This window comes from Meriones unguiculatus, chromosome 5, assembly GCF_030254825.1.
Source record: "Meriones unguiculatus strain TT.TT164.6M chromosome 5, Bangor_MerUng_6.1, whole genome shotgun sequence".
Classification (NCBI taxonomy): Eukaryota; Metazoa; Chordata; class Mammalia; order Rodentia; family Muridae; genus Meriones; species Meriones unguiculatus.
Window position 1 is genome coordinate 41,621,177 of NC_083353.1, and position 6,036 is coordinate 41,627,212.

The window sequence follows — 6,036 nt, forward strand, 5'->3', positions numbered from 1 at the left end:
AGGCTGGCCAGGTGTGGTGTTGTCCTTGGTATCTTGCTAAGGGAGACCTGTGCCAGCGTCCTGGGGCTGGCCAGGTGTGATGTCGTCCAAGGTCTCTTGCTGAGGGAGACCTGTGCCAGCTTCCTGAGGCTGGCCAGGTATGGTGTTGTCCTCGGTGTCTTGCTGAGGGCATGCTGTGCCAGCTTCCTGAGGCTGGCCAGGTGTGATGTCGTCCAAGGTCTCTTGCTGAGGGTGACCTGTGCCAGCATCTTGAGGCTGGCCAGGTGTGGTGTTGTCCTCGGTTTCTTGCTGAGGGAGACCTGTGCCAACATCCTGAGGCTGGCCAGGTGTGGTGTTGTCCTCGGTCTCTTGCTGAGGGAGTGCTGTGCCAGCATCCTGAGGCTGGCCAGATGTGATGTCGTCCTCGGTATCTTGCTGAGGGAGACGTGTGCCAGCATCCTGAGGCTGGCCAGGTGTGGTGTTGTCCTAGGTCTCTTGCTGAGGGAGACCTTTGCCAGCTTCCTGAGGCTGGCCAGGTGTGATGTCTTCCTCGGTCTCTTGCTGACGGAGAGCTGTTCCAGCTTCCTGAGGCTGGCCAGGTATGGTATTTTCCTTGGTCTCTTCTTGAGGGAGACTTGTGCCAGCATCCTGAGGCTGGCCAGGTGTTGTGTTGTCCTCGGACTCTTGCTGAGGGAGACCTGTGCCAAGGTCCTGAGGCTGGCTAGATATGGTGTTGTCCTCCGTCACTTCCTGAGGGAGACCTGTGCCAGCATCCTGAGGCTGGCCAGGTGTGTTATTGTCCTCGGTGTCTTGCTGAGGGAGACCTGTGCCAGCGTCCTGAGGCTGGCCAGTTATGGTGTTGTCCTCGGTCACTTCCTGAGGGAGACCTGTGCCAGCAACCTGAGGCTGGCCAGGTGTGATGTCGTCCAAGGTCTCTTGCTGAGGGAGACCTGTGCCAGCTTCCTGAGGCTGGCCAGGTGTGATGTCGTCCTCGGTCTCTTGCTGAGGGAGACAGGTGCCAGCTTCCTGAGGCTGGCAAGGTACGGTGTTGTCCTCGGTGTCTTGCTGAGGGCATGCTGTGCCAGCTTCCTGAGGCTGGCCAGGTGTGATGTCGTCCTAGGTCTCTTGCTGAGGGAGACCTGTGCCAGCATCATGAGGCTGGGCAGGTGTGGTGTTGTCCTCGTTCTCTTGCTGAGGGAGACCTGTGCCAGCATCCTGCGGCTGGCCAGGTGTGGTGATGTCCTCGGTCTCTTGCTGAGGGAGACATGTGCCAGCTTCCTGAGGCTGGCCAGGTGTGGTGTTGTCCTCGTTCTCTTGCTCCGAAAGAACTGTGCCAGCATCCTGCGGCTGGCCAGGTGTGGTTTTGTCCTCGGTCTCTTCTTGAGGGAGACCTGTGCCAGCATCCTGAGGCTGGCCAGGTGTGGTGTTGTCCTCGGTCTCTTGCTGAGGGAGACCTGTGCCAGCGTCCTGAGGCTGACCAGTTATGGTGTTGTCCTCGTTCACTTCCTGAGGGAGACCTGTGCCAGCATCCTGAGGCTGGCCAGCTGTGGTGTTGTCCTCGGTCTCTTGCTGATGGAGACCAGTGCCAGCATCCTGAGGCTGGCCAGGTGTTGTGTTTTCCTTGTTCTCTTCTTGAGGAAGACTTATGCCAGCATCCTGAGGCTGGCCAGGTGTTGTGTTGTCCTTGGTCTCTTCTTGAGGGAGACTTGTGCCAGCATCCTCAGGCTGGCCAGGTGTTGTGTTGTCCTCGGTCTCTTGCTGAGGGAGACCTGTGCCAGCGTCTTGAGGCTAGCTACTTATGGTGATGTCCTCGGTCACTTCCTGAGGGAGACGTGTGCCAGCATCCTGAGGATGGCCAGTTGTGGTATTGTCCTCGGTCTCTTGCTGAGGGAGACCTGTGCCAGCATCCTGAGGCTGGCCAGTTATGGTGTTGTCTTTGGTCACTTCCTGAGGGAGACCTGTGCCAGCATCCTGAGGCTGGCCAGGTGTGGTGTTGTCCTCGGTCTCTTGCTGAGGGAGACCTGTGCCAGCATCCTGAGGCTGGCCAGGTGTGGTGTTGTCCTTGGTATCTTGCTGAGGGCGACCTGTGCCAGCGTCCTGAGGCTGGCCAGGTGTGATGTCGTCCAAGGTCTCTTGCTGAGGGAGACCTGTGCCAGCTTCATGAGGCTGGCCAGGTGTGATGTCGTCCTCGGTCTCTTGCTGAGGGAGACCTGTGCCAGCTTCCTGAGGCTGGCCAGGTATGGTGTTGTCCTCGGTGTCTTGCTGAGGGCATGCTGTGCCAGCTTCCTGAGGCTGGCCAGGTGTGATGTCGTCCAAGGTCTCTTGCTGAGGGTGACCTGTGCCAGCATCTTGAGGCTGGCCAGGTGTGGTGTTGTCCTCGGGTTCTTGCTGAGGGAGACCTGTGCCAGCATGCTGAGGCTGGCCAGGTGTGGTGTTGTCCTCGGTCTCTTGCTGAGGGAGAGCTGTGCCAGCATCCTGAGGCTGGCCAGATATGATGTCGTCCTCGGTCTCTTGCTGAGGGAGACGTGTGCCAGCATCCTGAGGCTGGCCAGGTGTGGTGTTGTCCTAGGTCTCTTGCTGAGTGAGACCTTTGCCAGCTTCCTGAGGCTGGCCAGGTGTGATGTCTTCCTCAGTCTCTTGCTGAGGGAGAGCTGTGCCAGCATCCTGAGGCTGGCCAGGTATGGTGTTGTCCTTGGTCTCTTCTTGAGGGAGACTTGTGCCAGCATCCTGAGGCTGGCCAGGTGTTGTGTTGTCCTCTGACTCTTGCTGAGTGAGACCTGTGCCAGCGTCCTGAGGCTGGCTAGATATGGTGTTGTCCTCCGTCACTTCCTGAGGGAGACATGTGCCAGCATCCTGAGGCTGGCCAGGTGTGTTATTGTCCTCGGTGTCTTGCTGATGGAGACCTGTGCCAGTGTCCTGAGGCTGGCCAGTTATGGTGTTGTCCTCGGTCACTTCCTGAGGGAGACCTGTGCCAGCATCCTGAGGCTGGACAGGTGTGGTGTTGTCCTCTTTCTCTTGCTGAGGGAGACCTGGGCCAGCATCCTGAGGCTGGCCAGGTGTGGTGTTGTCCTCGGTCTCTTGCTGAGGGAGACCTGTGCCAGCTTACTGAAGCTGGCCAGGTGTGATGTTGTCCTCGGTCTCTTGCTGAGGGAAAGCTGTGCCAGCTTCCTGAGGCCCTCCAGGTGTGGTGTCATCCTCGGTCTCTTGCTGAGTGAGACCTGTGCCAGCTTCCTGAGGCTGGCCAGGTGTGGTGTTGTCCTCGTTCTCTTCCTGAGGGAGAACAGTGCCAGCATCCTGCGACTTGCCAGGTTTGGTGTTGTCCTCGGTCTCTTCTTGAGGGAGACCTGTGCCAGTATCCTGAGGCTGGTCAGGTGTGGTGTTGTCCTCGGTCTCTTGCTGAGCGAGACCTGTGCCATCCTCCTGAGGCTGGCCAGTTATGGTGTTTTCCTCGTTCACTTCCTGAGGGAGACCTGTGCCAGCATCCTGAGGCTGGCCAGCTCTGGTGTTGTCCTCGGTCTCTTGCTGAGGGAGACCTGTGCCAGCATCCTGAGGCTGGCCAGGTGTGATGTCGTCCAAGGTCTCTTGCTGAGGGAGACCTGTGCCAGCTTCCTGAGGCAGGCCAGGTGGGATGTCGTCCACGGTCTCTTGCTGAGGGAGACCTGTGCCAGCATCCTGAGGCTGGACAGGTGTGGTGTTGTCCTCGTTCTCTTGCTGAGGGAGACCTGTGCCAGCATCCTGCGGCTGGCCAGGTGTGGTGTTGTCCTCGGTCTCTTGCTGAGGGAGACATGTGCCAGCTTCCTGAGGCTGGCCAGGTGTGGTGTTGTCCTCGTTCTCTTGCTGAGAAAGAACTGTGGCAGCATCCTGCGGCTGGCCAGGTGTGGTTTTGTCCTCGGTCTCTTCTTGAGGGAGACCTGTGCCAGAATCCTGAGGCTGGCCAGGTGTGGTGTTGTCCTCGGTCTCTTGCTGAGGGAGACCTGTGCCAGCGTCCTGAGGCTGGCCAGTTATGGTGTTGTCCTCGTTCACTTCCTGAGGGAGACCTGTGCCAGCATCCTGAGGCTGGTCAGCTGTGGTGTTGTCCTCGGTCTCTTGCTGAGGGAGACCTGTGCCAGCGTCCTGAGGCTGGCCAGTTATGGTGATGTCTTTGGTCACTTCCTGAGGGAGACATGTGCCAGCTTCCTGAGGCTGGCCAGTTATGGTGTTGTCCTCGGTCTCTTGCTGAGGGAGAACTGTGCCAGCATCCTGGGACTGGCCAGGTGTGGTGTTGTCCTCGGTCTCTTCTTGAGGGAGACCTGTGCCAGCATCCTGAGGCTGGTCAGGTGTGGTGTTGTCCTCGGTCTCTGGCTGAGCGAGACCTGTGCCATCCTCCTGAGGCTGGCCAGTTATGGTGTTGTCCTCCTTCACTTCCTGAGGGAGACCTGTGCCAGCATCCTGAGGCTGGCCAGGTGTGGTGTTGTCCTAGGTCTCTTGCTGAGGGAGACCTGTGCCAGCATCCTGAGGCTGGCCAGGTGTTGTGTTTTCCTTGTTCTCTTCTTGAGGGAGACTTATGCCAGCATCCTGAGGCTGGCCAGGTGTTGTGTTGTCCTTGGTCTCTTCTTGAGGGAGACTTGTGCCAGCATCCTCAGGCTGGCCAGGTGTTGTGTTGTCCTCGGTCTCTTGCTGAGGGAGACCTGTGCCAGCGTCTTGAGGCTGGCTACTTATGGTGATTTCCTCGGTCACTTCCTGAGGGAGACGTGTGCCAGCATCCTGAGGATGGCCAGTTGTGGTATTGTCCTCGGTCTCTTGCTGAGGGAGACCTGTGCCAGCATCCTGAGGCTGGCCAGTTATGGTGATGTCTTTGGTCACTTCCTGAGGGAGAACTGTGCCAGCATCCTGCGACTGGCCAGGTGTGGTGCTATCCTCGGTCTCTTCTTGAGGGAGACCTGTGCCAGCATCCTGAGGCTGGCCAGGTGTGGTGTTGTCCTTGGTATCTTGCTGAGGGCGACCTGTGCCAGCGTCCTGAGGCTGGCCAGGTGTGATGTCGTCCAAGGTCTCTTGCTGAGGGAGACCTGTGCCAGCTTCATGAGGCTGGCCAGGTGTGATGTCGTCCTCGGTCTCTTGCTGAGGGAGACCTGTGCCAGCTTCCTGAGGTTGGCCAGGTATGGTGTTGTCCTTGGTGTCTTGCTGAGGGCATGCTGTGCCAGCTTCCTGAGGCTGGCCAGGTGTGATGTCGTCCAAGGTCTCTTGCTGAGGGTGACCTGTGCCAGCATCTTGAGGCTGGCCAGGTGTGGTGTTGTCCTCGGGTTCTTGCTGAGGGAGACCTGTGCCAGCATCCTGAGGCTGGCGAGATATGATGTCGTCCTCGGTCTCTTGCTGAGGGAGACGTGTGCCAGCATCCTGAGGCTGGCCAGGTGTGATGTTGTCGTCCTTGGTCTCTTCCTGTGGGGAAGCTATGCTAGCATCCTGAGGCTGGCCAGGTATGGTGTTGTTTTCGGTCTCTTGCTGAGGGAGACCTGTGCCAGCTTCCTGAAGCTGGCCAGGTGTGTTGTCGTCCTCGGTCTCTTCCTGAGGGCGTGCTGTGCCAGCATCCTGAGGCTGGCCAGCTGTGATGTTGTCCTCCTGGGTCTCTCTCTCCTCGGTCTCTTCCTCCTCCCTCACTTCAGGCATGGTGTCCTCCTTGATGATGTTTACTCTCAGGGCAATGATTGCTTCTTGAGCATCGATGTCTTCCTTTGTTAGGGTCTTTTCCTCTGCGACTATAGTCGACTCTATCTCTATGACTGTCGTCATCTCTGATAAATCCTCAGAGGAGGAGCTTGAGCTGTCCTCTTCCTCCAGACCCAGAGATGAATGGTCACTATCAGTGTGGCTGTCACGTGATCCAACCTGTGAAAAATAAACATTCATTTCCAGGATGCTGCCCTTGATGGACTTAGCAATAGGACAGCCCAGGTGGAGAGGGTGTGTGTCTGGAAGGCAGCATAGGGTGGCAGGCATGCTATGGCATCTGGCAAGTTTCCTGGAATAATGCTCCTCCTCTTTTTCCTGGCCCTTAGATGGCAAGGTAAAGGTATAGGGAAC